At 43.3% G+C, this 16,127-nt stretch overlaps 1 pseudogene; it reads left to right on the forward strand.

The window, feature by feature from the left end:
* Window positions 1-435: 435 nt before the first annotated feature.
* Window positions 436-1,526, forward strand: LOC108288608 (annotated as a pseudogene).
* Window positions 1,527-16,127: the final 14,601 nt, after the last annotated feature.

The raw sequence follows: 16,127 nt of genomic DNA on the forward strand, positions 1-16,127 counted from the left end.
GGAGGGGGAGGTTGCAGTGACCTGAGATCACACCACTGCACTCCAGCCTGGGTGACAGACTGAGCGAGATTCTGTCTCAAAAAAATATATAAAATAAAAATTAAAAAAAAATAGCACTCATGCTGGGCTGGGGGCTGAGGCAAGAGGGGCCGTGAGGACGGCAAAGGAGTCCAGAGCCTTCAGCCCGGTCCTCCTCCCTCTCCTACCTCGTGCAGCGGTGGCTTGGCAGCCGCTGGAGTAAACACTACCTTTGTTCCTAACGCCTCATCCCTTTCATCGCCCCGGCCCCTTACACCACCGCGCTCCGGCCGGCCGCCCTCGGTCCCTGAACCCCATCTCGGCTCTTGCCGCGTGGATGTGGCTGCTGAGCCTGGGTTTGGGCACTGAGCAGGAGAAGGAGGAGGAGGAGGAGCGGCGGCGCCTGGGCAGAATGCGATGGGGAACTGCTGCTGGACTGAAGGAAGCGAGGCGGCTGCGGCGAGCAGGCGGTGGCGGAGGATCCAAGTATTTTAGAACATGCTCACGAGGTGAGCACTTAACGATAGAGTTTGAGAATCTAGTAGAAAGTGATGAAGGGGAGAGCCCACGAAGCAGTCATGGGCCTCTTACAGAGGAAGAAACTGTTGACTTAAGAGAAAGGCATTATGATTCTATTGCCCAAAAGCAGAAAGATCTTGATAAGAAAATTCAAAAAGAGTTAGCCTTGCAAGAAGAGAAGTTAAGACTAGAAGAAGCTTTATACGCTGCACAGCGTGAAGCAGCCAGGGCAGCAAAGCAGCGAAAGCTCTTGGATCAAGAAAGGCAGAGAATTGTGCAGCGATAGCATCCTTCCAACAATGGAGAATATCAAAGTTCAGGACCAGAAGATGACTTCGAATCTTTTTTGGGAAATACAAAGTCACAGTGTGAAGTTTTTCGAAGCAGTAGACTCTCGTCAGATGCTACAGTTTTGACGCCTAATACAGAAAGCAGTTGTAATTTAATGATCAAAACTAAATCAACTAGTGGAAATGACGATAGCACATCCTTAGATCTAGAGTGGGAAGATGAAGAAGGAATGAATAGAATGCTTCCGATAAGAGAACGTTCCAAAACAGAGGAAGACATTCTACAGGCAGCACTTAAGTATAGCAACGAGAAGACTGGAAGTAATCCTACATCAGCCTCTGATGATTCCAATGGGCTAGAGTGGGAGAATGATTTTGTTAGTGCCGAAATGGATGATAACGGAAATTCTGAGTATTCTGGATTTGTAAATCCTGTATTTGAACTGTCTGATTCTGGTATAAGGCATTGTGATACAGATCAACAGACTAGATAGGGTAAAATCGTGTGACCTTGTTTATCAGTTATGACCAAATGTTAAAAACCAACTAGAATGTATAAATGATTGTGCTGAGCCTTTTTGTAAGGGAGACGTGTAAGAAACCATGTTGTAAATGCTTATTTTATTAGAAAGGAGTAGGGATGATAAGATCTGAATTGCTTCAGAATTAAGTGCAATTTCATCATTTGCCTTCTGCTTTTCAATTTAATGGTCCTGTCATGTTACCAATAAAATTTACTTTAAGTCTTTTCTGTATAGCATTTGTGTTAACTATGGTAGATTTCCACTTTAATTTTTTATTTTTTTTAAAGATGGGGGTTTCACCATGATGGCCAGGCTGGTCTTGAACTCCTGACCTCAGGTGATCCACCCACCTCAGCCTTCCAAAGTGCTAGGATTACAGGCATGAGCCACCGCGCCCCGCTCTTCCACTTTAAATTTTTAAAATTAATTTTACTTTGAACGATTTTGAAGCCTATTTCATTGTCTAACTATGAAAATATTAAGACTTTTTTTTGTTAATTCTCAGTAAATGTGAAGGGAGCATGAGGAGGGATTGTCAGATTCAGATTTAGAATATTGTTCCCTTTTCCAGCATTTATTTCTATGACTTCTTTGGATTTTGTTATCTAATAGTAAGCACAATTGATTTGAGTAGATGACTCTAAGAAATGCTGAAGTATTGGTTTTTTTCTATACTTATTACATGTCCTAGTATGATAATGTTGATTCAACCTGAGCAAAAGATAATATAATAAAAATAGCCCTTTGGAGTTCGGACATTTCAAGTTGGTAATAATAAAAAATAATATTTAAGAAGATAATATATTTAGGTTTTTCCACTTCATTTTACATGCCACCATATTGACTTTAAGTTAATTGATATACAGCATTGTTTTTAAGTGCCATTATTTTTTTTTAATTCTATATTTCCAATGAATGATCTTAGATAGATTTTACACAGAACATATTCTCTGCATTATTTAAGAAAGAAAAATCTAAAAAGGTAATACAGATATTTCAAATAAAATTATTTCCGGTATGAAAGCCTCCATTGATTTTATTAAGCTTTCCTTTACCTTATAGTACAAGGTGCTTTAATAGGATAGAACTAAGCATACCAATATCTATAACTGCATTTCGTGATAGATGGTTATCTGTTCTTTTCTCTAAAATGTATGTGTCAATATAAAGGGCCAGGGATAGAAAACACTCCATAACTGCTTTCCTTCATTTTGCTGAGGATTCGGTATGATTTTAGCAAGCAAACCATTTTTTTGTTTTTTCCTTAGTGTTTTTAAATTTTCTTTCCCTTGCAACAAACAATGACAGTGCATGCATGTTCTTATAAATCTAGGAAGGTCCCAATATAAATAATAACCTAAAGTTCTTGCTGTACTTTAAAAAAAAAAAAAAAATCATGTGGCCCTTTCAATATTTGAACTGCTAAGCAACAACATCTGTAGTTTTATCTCTTTTTTTATGTTATAGAAATTAATATGACACTTTAAATATGTAAATAGAATACATTAGGTAATGCTATAATTTATATCTGTCTTAACATAATTTAAGTTGTAGCTGTGTCTTGGAAATATTTTTAAGGTAATCTATATTCACATTGCCTGTGTTAATGCTTTTTAAAGTTTGTATACATCAGATGTATATTTTTGGTTTGGCATAAGCTTCTATTGTAATTTTTCTTGGCTTTTTGTTCATAAAGACTTTTTTGAAGGAATGGTAACAAATGGTAATTCACAAATGGTTGTGAATAAACACATTTTTACACTGAAAGATAAGAGTTTTGATTATTGTTGATTTTACTCCATAAACATACAGGTATTCTGACCCCTGACTTATAATTATTTTATTAAATCTGATGTGAAGACAAAAAGAAGTAAATTAAGAAAGCAAGATGGAACTAAACTTAAAAATGTGTTTTAACTGTTAAGAAAAAGATATTTACTTTGTTTTGTGTTTATAAAAAGTACTAGAAATAACTTATTCAGCAAATATTGGGATAGTGTTTTAATACTATTGGAACTGTGTCTGGTGGGTGTTAGGGACATAGAAGTACAAAGACATTTAAGGTCCCTGTTCTTTGCTTACCATTCTGCTGAGAAAGACAATAATAAGTAAACATATATGTAAGAAAATCACAGGTCACAGTTAGAAAATATACAAGATTTTAGGAGAGAGGGTAACTGGGGGCCAATTGACTACATCTCATATGTCAGGAGAATACTCTCTGAGGAAATACCTTGACTAAAACTTAATTGTTAAGCAGAAACCAGTCAAGGAACAAAGCCTGCTGTGAAGCATGTTATAAGCAAAGGGATGAAGATGTCAAGTAGGTGATGGGATACATGTCTGCAGCTCAAGAAAGAGGTCTAGGTACAAGTTTGGGAGTCATTAGTAGGAAAATGGTATTTCAAGTCATTAAACCAGCTGAGTTCACCTCAGGGGAACACATAGGAAGAGAAGCCTAAGTGTGGACATTTAGAAGTCGGGGTAGAGAAACAGCCAAAAGAGACAGATACAGGAGGAATGCAGGGAACCAGAGAATATAGTGTCACAGGAGCCAGGAAATGAGAGGGCTCAACAATAACAAATGCTTTGAAAAAAAGAGGTCTGCTGCTTTAGTAGCATTTGGGAACAGTTATACAAATAAAGAAATGGAAACTGAGGAGTTAGGGGGTGAAGAATAAAGAACAGCTAATGCAGACAATTTGAAAAGAGAGCAGAGAAATGGGGTAGCTGGAGGGGGATGTGGAGATATTTAAGGTACTAGTTTTAGAGTAGGTAGATAGGCAGATATGAACAGGGCAGGAGAGGGCCACAAAAAATATCAGGGTGGTGACAGGGAGGGGAAAATCTAACAGGAGACATCTTGAGCTCATGGGCAACAACTTCCCACTAAGAACTTAAGATGGCGGAGTTTGACCTTCCTCTGGGAACATGTCCGGGCATGTGCAGTAAGGGGCAAATGACAGAGTTTGATCAATGTATGACTTTCCCGTGGGGATTGGCAGGAGGTACTAGGCCAGCAAGGGAAAATTGCCCTAAGAGAGTATGTGCATAACTTCAACCACCAAAAGACCCTCCCAAATACTGTCAAACTAATGCACATACAGGGAGGGGAAGAGACCAGAAAAAAAATAGGAAATAGTAAATCTCTAAGAGCCCCAAGACAAAGGTCAGGCTGGGTACTCAATCTTTGACATCCCCATTGGTTCCATCCAAGTGTACTTTTTTTTTTTTTTTTTTTTTTTNAGACGGAGGTTGCGGTGAGCCGAGATCGCGCCATTGCACTCCAGCCTGAGTAACAAGAGCGAAACTCCATCTCAAAAAAAAAATAAATAAATAAAATAAAATTATTAACTGGACATAGTGGTATGCATCTGTAGTCCTAGCTACTCGGGAGGCTGAGGTGGGAGGATTGCTTGAGCCCAGGAGGTAGAGTCTGCAGTGAGCCATGATCGAGCCACTGCACTCCAATCCTATCTAAAATAAAAATTTAAATTAAATTAAATTTAAAAAATGAATAGTCATGGAGAGCGTACTGACCATCATGCAGGTCTGACAACTGTTTGAGAGCTCTGCAGAGAGCCCAGAGCAAACTGTCCACATAGAAGCTGTTTGTAAGGCAGGAATGGCCTGAATCTGGAATCCCTGGCATGCAGAGTCATTGGCTGGTGCAGTCTGGGAAGAGCATGCCTCAGCATGAAGCCTGTGGTGGGCCCAAGTGTACAGCAGATGGAGTGTCTTGGCCAGCCAGACCTCTTGAAGTAGGCGCTCTCTTTTTCTTTTTTTTTTTTTGAGACAGAGTCTCGCTCTGTCACCCAGGCTAGAGTGTAGTGGCATGATCTTGGCTCACTGCAACCTCTGCCTTCCAGGTTCAAGTGATTCTCCTGCCTCAGCCTCCCAAGTAGCTAGGACTAAAGGCACACACTGTCACACTTAGCTAATTTTTGTATCTTTAGTAGAAGTGGGGTTTCACCAAATTGGCCAGGCTTGTCTTGAACCCCTGATCTCAAGTGATCCACCTGCCTCGGCCTCTCAAAGTGCTGGTATCACAGGCATGAGCTACCATGCCTGCCCCAGTATATATATTTTGAATTAATGAGTGAATGGCCACTCAAAATATGTTAGCTATTAGTATCTTTGCACAAACAATAGGCCCACAGCAAATACCTTTTCCCAAATAAAAAAGAAGTCCTCACCACAGAGATTAATTATTTCACCACTCCAGAGGAAAAAAAAAAAAAGATGAAAACTTTTAAAAGAGCGTTTTGTAGACTGGGCATGGTGGCTCACACCTGTAATTCCAGCACTTTGGGAGGCCAAGGCAGGCAGATCACCTGGGGACAGGAGTTTGAGACCAGCCTAACATGGAGCAACCTCCTCTCTATTAAAAATGCAAAATTAGCCGGGCATGGTGGCACATGCCTGTAATCCCAGCTACTCAAGGGGCTGAGGCAGGAAAATTGCTTGAACCCAGCAGGCGGAGTTTTCAGTGAGCCAAGGTTGTGCCACTACACTTCAACCTGGGCAACAAGAGGTAAAACTCTGTCTCAAAAAAAAAAAAAAAGGAGTGTTTGTGGTGGAGCACAGAGGCTCATGCCTGTAATCCCAGTGTTTTGGGAGGCCAATGTGGGAGGATCGCTTGAGGCCAGGAGTTACAAACCAGCCTGGGCAACATAGCAAGGCCCTATCTCTACAAAAAATAAAAAATACAAAATTAGCTGGGCATAGTGGCACACACTGTAGCCCTAGCTAGGAGGCTGGGGCAGAAGGATTGCTTAAGCCCAGGAGTTCAAGGCTACAATGAACTATGATCGAGCCACTGCACTCCAGCCTGGGTGACAGAGAAACACCCTATCTCTAATAAAAAATAATGAATGACATTTTGTTTTGCCTTCTGTTCTCTGAAGTCCTTCTGCTTTCCTGAGGATGTCAGTGTCCACATGGACGAGCATGCAGTTCACCTGACTCACCATCCTACGTCTTCCTCAGCTCTGAAGACCTTTGCTTCCACTCCCCTAAGCTGCCACATGAACAGCTCTTGTGATCTTTTGGATGACTAGATTTCTGAAATCTTAAACTCCAACATTCTTTCTACTTGCCCTCTGTGGCAGATTATATTTTCCAAGGTGGCTGCATACCCTGTGTGCTCTTTTTTTTTTAATTTTTAGATTTTTAATTGATTAATTATTTTTTGAGACTTGAGTCTCACTGTCACCCAGGCGAAAGTGCAATGGTGTGATCTTGGCTCACTGTAACCTGTGTCTCCCGGGTTTAAGTGATTCTCCTGCCTCAGCCTCCTGGGATTACAGGTGCCCGCCACCACGCCTGACTGATTTGTGTATTTTTAGTAGAGACAGGGTTTCTCCATGTTGCCCAGGCTGGTCTCAAACTCCTGACCTCAGGTGACTTGCCTGCCTCACCCCCCCAAAGTGCTGGGATTACAAACATGAGCCACCACATCCAGCCTAATTTTTAAATGTTTTAAATAGGAAACAGTAGACATTGTGGACTACTAGGTGGGGGAGGAGGGAAAGGGGTCTGGGTTGAAAAACTACTTAATGTGCTGTGCTCACTACCTGGGTGCAAAATACCCTTGTAACAAAACTGCACATGTACCCCCTGTATCTAACACAAAAGTTAAGAGCTAGAGCAATGGCTCACGCTTGTAATCCCAGCGCTTTGGGAGGCCGAGGTGAGTGGATCACTTGAGCTCAAGAGTTCAAGACCAGCCTGGGCAATGTGGCGACACTCTGTCTCTACATAAAATACAAAAATTAGCCAGGCATGGTGGTGCGTGACTGTAATCCCAGCTACTCAGAAAGCTGAGGCAGCAGAATCGCTTGAACCCATAAGGCGGAGGTTTCAGCAAGCCAAGATCGAGCCATTGTACTCCAGTCTGGACAACAAGAGTGAAATTTCATCTCAAAAAAAAAAATTAGCCAGGCATGGTGGTGTGCACCTGTAGTCCCAGCTACTCAGTGGGCTGAGGTGAGGATCGCTTGAGCCCAGGAAGTCAAGGCTACAGTGAGCCATGATCACACCACTGTACTCCAGCCTGGGTGATAGAGTGAGACCCTATCTCAAAAATAATAATAAAATAAAAGTTGATTTTTTTTTCCTTTTTGAGACAGAGTCTTGCTCTGTCACCCAAACTGGAGTGCAGTGACACAATCTCAGCTCACTGCAACTTCCACCTCCTGGGTTCAAGTGGTTCTTGTGCCTCAGTCTTCTGAATAGCTGGGATTACAGGTGTGCAATGCCATGCTTGGCTAATTTTTGTGTTTTTAGTGGAAACAAGGTTTCACCCTGTTGGTCACACTGGTCTCAAACTCCTGAGCGCAAGTGATCTGCCTGCCTCAGCCTCCCAAAGTGCTGGGATTACAGGCATGAGCCACCATACTCAGCCAAATGTTAATTTTTTCCCCCCGAAATGGTCTCACTCTGCGATCCAGGCTGGAATGCAATGATGCCATCTTGGCTCACTATAACCTCTACCTTCTGGGTTCAAGTGATTCTCCTGCTTCAGCCTCCCAAGTAGCTGGGAGTACAGGTGCATGTCACCACAGGCTGGCTAATTTTTGTATTTTTAGTAGAGAAAAGGTTTTGCTATATTGTCAGGCTGGTCTCAAACTCCCAACCTCAGTTGATTCACCTGCCTTGGCCTCCCAAAGTGTTGGGATTACAGGCGTGAGCCACTCCACCCGGCCAGTTGAATTTTTTAATAAATAAAACCGAAAAAAAGTTTCGTCTATTTAGCAGGTACAGGTGCAGGTTTTCTTACTGCGGAGCACTGAGGTCTGGGGCTTTGGGTGTAACTATGACCAAATAGTGAACATTGTACTCAATAGGAGAATATTCACCCCTCACCCTCCTCCCATCTTTTAGAGTCTTCAGTGTCTATTTTTCCTCCCATGTACCTATTGTTTAATGCCCAGGCATGAAAATCATCAGTATTTGACTTTGTTTCTGAGTTATTTCACTGAGGATATGTCCTCCAGTTCTATCCACACTGCTGGAAAAGGCATGATTTCATTCTTTTTGTGGCTGAGTCACGTTCCACAGTGTATATGTACCACATTTTCTTTATCCAGTCATCTGTTGATGGATACTTAGGTTGATTCCATATCTTTGTTACTATGAATAGTGCTGTGATAAACATATGAGTACAGGTACTTTTTCATATATTGATTTCTTTCCCTTTGGGTAGATACCCAGCAGTGAGATTGCTGGCTGAATGGCAGTTCTATTTTTAGTTCTGTGAGAAGTCTCCGTACTATTTTCCGTAATGGTTGTACTAATTCACATTCCCACCAACAGTGTATAAGCATTCCCTTTCCTCTGCATCCTCGCCAATATTTGTTGTTTTCCGACTTTTAATTTTTAATTTTTATAGAGATGTGGGGTCTCATTATGATGCCCAGGCTGGTCTCAAAACCCTGACCTAAGTGATCGGCCCACCTCGGCCTCCCAAAGTAGGGGGTTACAGGCACAAACCACCAAATCTGCCTGTTCTAACTTTTTACTAATAGCATGTGCTGGCTGCAGTGGCTCACACCTGTAATCCCAGGACTTTGTGAAGCCTAAGTGGGCAGATCACCTGAGGTCAGGAATTTGAGACCAGTCTGGCCAACATGGTGAAACTCCATCTATACTAAAAGTACAAAAATTAGCTGGGCATGATGGCACGTGCCTGTAATCCCAGCTTCTCGGGAATGCTGAGGGATGAGAATTGCCTGAACCCGGGAGGTGGAAGTTGCAGTGAGTCAAGATTGTACCACTGCACTCCAGCCTGGGTGAGAGAGCAAGACTCCCTCTTTTATTTTTTCTTTTTTTTTGAGGCAGAGTTTCACTTTTGTAGCCCAGGCTGGAGTGCGGTGCCACAACCTCGGCTCACCAAAACCTCTGCCTCCCAGGTTCAAGCAATTCTCCTGCCTCAGCCTCCTGAGTAGCTGGGATTACAGGCATGCGCCACCAAGCTCGGCTAATTTTGTATTTTTAGTAGAGATGGGGTTTCTCCATGTTGGTCAGGCTGGTCTTGAACTCGTGACCTCAGGTGATCTTCCTGCCATGGCCTCCCAAAGTGCTGAGATTATAGGCATGAGCTACTGCACCCGGCCCCAAGACTCCCTCTTAATAACAATAATAATAATAATAACAAAATAATAGCATGTGCCTCTTCAAACATGACCTTAACATTGCTCCATGATGAGGTCAGGTCTGTGCTCCTTCCCTTTGAATTTGAGAAGGTCTGTGACTGGCAGAAGTGATTCAAAGTATATCATAAAAGGTGACATGATTTGCCCATGGTCTTCCTGGGATGCTTGCCCTTTCATCCAGTTGCCATGCTGTGTGGAAGCCCAGATCACAGGGAGAGGCCACATTTTGATCTTCCAATCCACAGTCCCAGCACAGGTTTCAGATGACAGTTAACATCAGTTGCCAGACATGAGACTGAAGAAGGCTTTGTGATGACTCCAGCCCCAGCCACTGCAACAGTGTGAGAGACCCTGAGTGAAAATCACCTACCTGAACCCAGTCAACTCCCAGACCATGAAAAAACAAAAACAAAAACAGATTGTTATTTTGAGCACCCAAAGTTTTGGGGTTATATATTATGCAGTAAGAGTAACTTCAATATCTTCCTTCCTTCTAGCTTTTCAACTCTCTTACTCACCAAACCTAGTCTCTCTCAGAAGACCTTCTCTGCCTTAACATTTTCCCCGTAGACCCAGCAAGAGGTAGGCTGGGTTTTCTTCCTACTCTTCATGGCCACTCAGAAACAATTTCTTCTTCTATTTCTTCTTTCTTCTTCTGTTTTTTTTTTTTTTTTTTTGAGATGGAGTCTCACTCTGTCTTCCAGAATGTAGTACAGTAGCACAGTCTCGGCTCACTGCAACCTCTGCATCCCAGGTTTAAACAATTCTCCTGCCTCAGCCTCCTGAGTAGCTGGGATTACAGGTGCCTGCCACCCACGCCTGGCTAATTTTTGTAGTTTTAGTAGAGATAAGGTTTTACCATCTTGGTCCAGCTGGTCTTGAACTTCTGACCCCAGGTGATCCACCTGCCTCAGCCTCCCAAAGTGCTAGGATTACAGGCATGAGCTACTGTGTTTGGCCAGATTCTTCTTTTTCTTCTATTTATTCTTCCTCTTCTCTCCTTCTCTTCCTTCTCCTTCTTCTTCTACTTCTTCCTCTTCTCCCTTCTCTTCTTCTTCTTCCTCTTCCTCCTCCTCCTCCTCTTTCTCTTTGACAGGGTCTCACCTCCCCAGGCTCATGTAATTCTCCCACCTCAGCCTCCTGAGTAGCTAAGACCACAGGCGCATGCCACCATACCTGATTGGTTTTTTTTTTTCTTTCTCTTTTCTTTCTTTTTTTTTTTTGAGATGGAGTTTTGCCCTGTTGCCCAGGCAGGAGTGAAATGGCACAATCTCGGCTCACCACAACCTCTGCCTCCCAGGTTCAAGCAATTCTCCTGCCTCAGCCTCTGGAGTAACTGGGATTACAGATGCATGCCACCACGTCCAGCTAATTTTTGTATTTTTAGTAGAGACAGGGTTTCACCATGTTGGTCAGGCTGGTCTCGAACTCCTGACCTCATGATCTGCCCACCTCGGCCTCCCAAAGGGCTGGGGTTACAGGCGTGAGCCACCGTGTCTGGCCTGATTGGTTTCTTTTTATTTTTTGTAGAGATGGGGGTCTCACTATGTCGCTCAGGCCAGCCTCAATCTTCTGGGCTCAAGTGATCCTTCTGCCTTGGCTTCCCAAAGTGTTGAGATTACAGGTATGAAGCACTGTGCCCAGCCTCACGTTTCACCTTCTTTAGCTAACCTAAGTGTCTCTGTGTTCTCCAGCACTCTGATCCCTTGAAGACTCAATCTCCTGTGTGACTGCTGCAAGTCCTGGGATCTTTTTAGGATTTCCTCTCTAAGGACCATTCACAAAGTGGTCATTTGTCCACAGTCCACATGGCAGCCAATAGGGAAGCCAAACAGCAGCTGTGCCTGGATCTCCCTGCATACCACATTCACCTGGCCTTGCATACATTTCCTTCACTATACGAGGATAAGAACACTTTTGAGACAATCAGTGTGGATGTTCTCTGTTCAAACGAAAACATGTAATAAATAACTTCCACCAAGATGCTAACTTGCTGGTGGGTTTGTATGTTAAGAGCCATTTTCTTCAAATCTAACTCCTATGAATGTTTATACTTCTGTTTATTCTAAACCTCCCTAATTAGAGACTTTCCAGTGTCTTGCAATTCCTCAACGAGTCATAGGGAGCCCAGGAATAAATTATTCAAAAATAATTAGCAAAAAGCTTTACCTTGTTTTATTTATTTAGTTGGTGATATTTTCCAATATAACTAGTTTCACTGATATAGAAATTTTTAGTAGAGGCCTCTTTGGGTTAAGAACAATGCTATCTTTTTAGTTGCTCTAGAGAAGAGGAAGAAGAAAAAAGGACAAAACCCATTTTAGGCAACTTTTAGCCATGAGTAGAACACAGAACAATGAAAACTTTCTCTGTTATATAAGAAATGTATTTCGGCCAGGTGCGGTGGCTCATGCCTGTAATCCCAGCACTTCGGGAGGCCGAGGTGGGTGAATCACCTGAGGTCAGGAGTTTGAGACCAGCCTGGCCAACATGGTGAAACCTCATCTCTACTAAAAATACAAAAATTAGCTGGGCCTGGTGGCACACATCTGTAATCCCAGCTACTCTGGAAGCTGAAGCAGAATTGCTTGAACCCGGGAAGCAGAAGTTGCAGTGAGCAGAGACTGCACCACTGCACTCCAGCCTGGGCGACAGAGTGAGGCTCTATCTCGAAAAAAGTAAAATAAATAAATAAATAAAAGCTAGATTAGTGTTATACTTTTGGGGTTTTGAAATGCCATGTCAATATTCTGGGAATCAATCTCTCATTTTATTACAAGTGATCATGACTTATTCAGAAGGGAAATATCTGATGCTTAATTTACCAGATGCTAGTATGTGGAGCACACTAAAGAAATGAAAGAACTGTTGCATTAGCCATGATATGAGATGTTAAGGACCCCAACTTTATTAAGTCACACTTAATAAATTGCTTGAACCAGGAGGTGGAGATTGCAGTGAGCCAAGATTGTGCCGCTGCACTTCAGCCTGGCGACAGAGCAAGACTCTGTCTCAAAAAAGAAACGAACAAACAACTCTACAGTTGTTGGGTCTCAGAAGTGGCCCCTCTCATGCACTCCATTAGGACATTGCCCTGGTGAGGGTCTTTGCAGTAGCTCCACATCTGTGACAAACTTCTGCCTGGGGCTCCTGGCTGTTCAATACATGTTTTGAAATCTAGGTGGAGGCCACCATGGCCCCACAGCTCATATACTCTGCACATATGCTGAGTTAACACTGTGGATGCTGCCATGGTTTATAATCCTGTATCTTCTGGAGTGGTGACTGGACCCACTTAAGCTATTGAAGTTGGTTGTATTTGTCCATTCTCATGCTGCTAATAAAGACATACCTGAGACTGGGTAATTTATTTTTAAAAAAGAGGTTTAATGGATTCACTGTTTAGGATGGCTGGGGGGGCCTCACAATCATGATGGAAGGCAAAGGAAGACCAAAGGCCCATCTTACATAGCAGCAGGCAAGAAAGTGTGTGCAGGGGAACTGCCCTTTTATAAAACCATCAGATCTCATGAGACATATTCACTATCATGAGAACAGCATGGGAAAAACTAGCTCCTGTGATTCATTTACCTTCTACTGGGTCCCTCCCATAACACGGCGGGATTATGGGAGCTAAAATTCAAGATGCGATTTGGGTGGGAATACAGCCAACTCATATCATTGGTTTTTCTCCAGGTTCCCCATATAAGTCAGCGGATGCAGATGGATACTTGTGACAAAGGGCACCACTGGGGTCCAGACACCGACCACACTGAAGTCCCAGCTCCTACCTTGCCAGGATTTTCAGTCCCATCTGCCAGGACCTCCACTCAGCCACCTCCCTGTTCAGGAGGTGCCCATGTATTCAAGAAAGAGTTTTCATAATTTTCTTTTTTTTTTTTTGAGACAGAGTGCAGTTGCATGATCCTGGCTCACTGCAAACTCCATTTCCCAGGTTCAAGCGATTCTCATGCCTCAGCCTCCTGAGTAGCTGGGATTACAGGTGCATGCCAGTACACCTGGCCAATTTTTTGTATTTTGAGTAGAGACAGGCTTTTGCCATGTTGGCCAGGCTGATCTCTGAAGTTTCCTTTCCTACTCTCCAGTCTTTGGATGCCGAAGCCTCCAGAGATTAGAAATGAATACAATTCTCCCCCACCTTGCAATGTTGGTATGCAAGCTCACAAGTGATTGCTGCACTACAGAAGTCACCCCATGTTCAATGAGTCTCAAGTTTCATCCACCTTCCAGAAGTCACTAGGCAAAGGACACAGTTATGAACTTTCACTCTGGAATCATTTACTTTGGGGGGAAGAATGCTAATCAGAAACAGTTTTCCCTTGGTTTTTCTAAAGAGATCATGTCATCTTCAAGAGTACTTGCCCCAGGGAATAATGGGCCACGTTGGCTTTTATTATCTGGAGAAATGGTTTTATTCGTCACATATAGGCTGCCGCTATGCTGGCATTGTGCATGTGGCAATTCACAACTCGGCTATATCTTCTCTAAGTTATTGGAAGAATCCCTAATTACGGATGATTGGAAGGAAAATACATCTGCCTTTTGATACCTCTCATCTGTCTTTGGATTATTTACTTACAGGCCATATATTTAATCATCCTATCCTTTATTATTATTCCTTGGCCTTTTTGCCAAAAGTTGGTTTTGATCCTTGGGTTTTGGTCTGAGGCTGAGTGAGAATAAACCAGGGCAAGTCAGTTCACTAGGTCAACCTGCATAACACCCTTCCTCTTTCACCACATATTGACTATAGTTTTCTCCCTTCCATGGGTGGGAAAGTTTGTTTTTATTTAAAACCATTCAGATTACTATTAGTTCCTTGCCCGTGCATCTCTCTTGTGTTATTTTCTGCACATCATGGAGTTCTTTTGCTCTATCACTTTAGGGGAAAAGTTTCCTTCTGCTTTTTCATACTGAAGCTCACTTCATTCTCTATAGAGAATACAACCATTGATGCTTTTTTAGATGTGTTCCCATTAGGGCGGTGGTTTCCAGCAGTCGGCCTAGCCCATTGCCCATTTTCTAGGGGTCTATGGATTGATGCAAGAGACTGCTTGCTGACGAGCTTGATCCCAGATGGGTAAGGGATTCACAGGCTGGGATTATGTGTTTTCAGGTGACCAGTTCTTGACCTCCCTGCCTACTTTCCTGGTTTTGAGAAGTCCTGATAATGGCTCTGCACATTGATGCTAACGAGGAGGCCCTGGGGTTGGATTCCAGGCTCTGAGTTCTGTGGTTCTTCCTTCTTAGCTGGGACCTCAGCTCTACCCCGGAGCCCATTGTAGATTTAGATCTAATTTGTTCCAATCCTTGATGTAAGTCCACAGTTAGGAAGTCTATTGCTCAGCCACCTTTATTCCACACAATCCCATTCTTGTTGTTTGCTTTTTCCTTTGACACAAGGTTTCAGAGGGGAGGATGTTCTATGCATTTATAGTAGTGTTTTATATTTAAAGAAACTTGAATATCCACAATAAGTTCCTGTTACTTATAAAAAAATACTGTAGAGAGGGGCTTGGACTAGTTCAGTGAGTGTGTAATTTTTCCTTAGCCATGGAAGTAATTTGTGAAAAGAAACCTCAGCTGGCATCTGGATTGGTAAAGCATTCAAAAGTGGGGCTACTCTGATGGGGGTCATTGAGGAGAGAGGGTTTTTGAAGGGTTGCTTGGGGCCCCTCCAGGCACCTGACCTGCTTTGGGCAACTTGGAAGTCAGCAGATGAGGTGATTGCTTGGGTCTCTTGAAACCATAGTCTAGGATTGTGTTTCTAAGACATCTGCAACCTGATGGGAAGCAAACAGGGTTCCCATCCACAGCTGTGGTGGTGTTTCTGAGGCATAAGACATATTAATACTCTAACCACAGAAATTTATTTGTAGTAAATCAAGACTTATGTGAAATTTGAATTTTTTTCCCTTATTACAAGCATGTTTAAATATTTTGCACCAAAGGAGCATCTGATTTTTAATGTTTTATCCTTTTGTAATTTGGACTAATATTCATATCAAATACTAAGGACTTTTTTTGGAATATATTAGAATCAGAGCCTGGGGTTGGGGATACTGACGGCACAGCGTGTGCTCTCACAGGGACTTAGTGCCCAGCCGCCCTCCACACCCAACGCTGACGCCTGCCTTTTCTCTGCCCAGTGTCCCCAGGCTGCGCTCACCTTCCTTCCTTGACCCAGGGAAGGGCTCCTGGGGAGCCTTGGTGCTCTCTGCCCAAGGTGCCTGCAGGGTGCAGAGCGGTTTGCTGTGCACCCTGAGGCCAACGCTGCTGGGAACATGACTGGGGAGGGCGGGTGCTGGGCAGTGGCTGCACTCCAGGGCCCACTGGGAGACTGTCAGTGCTCCCGGATTGGAAATGCCTGCGGGCTTAAAGCGCGGTGGCTCACGCCTATAATCCCAGCACTTTGGGAGGCCGAGACGGGTGGATCACGAGGTCAAGAGATCCAGACCATCCTGGTCAACATGGTGAAACCCCGTCTCTACTAAAAATACAAAAGTTAGCTGGGCATGGTGGTGCACGCCTGTAGTCCCAGCTACTCAGGAGGCTGAGGCAGGAGAGTTGCTTGAACCCAGGGGACAGAGGTTGCTGTG

The sequence above is a fragment of the Cebus imitator genome, unplaced genomic scaffold (genome assembly GCF_001604975.1).
Source record: "Cebus imitator isolate Cc_AM_T3 unplaced genomic scaffold, Cebus_imitator-1.0 Scaffold379, whole genome shotgun sequence".
NCBI classification, from domain to species: Eukaryota; Metazoa; Chordata; class Mammalia; order Primates; family Cebidae; genus Cebus; species Cebus imitator.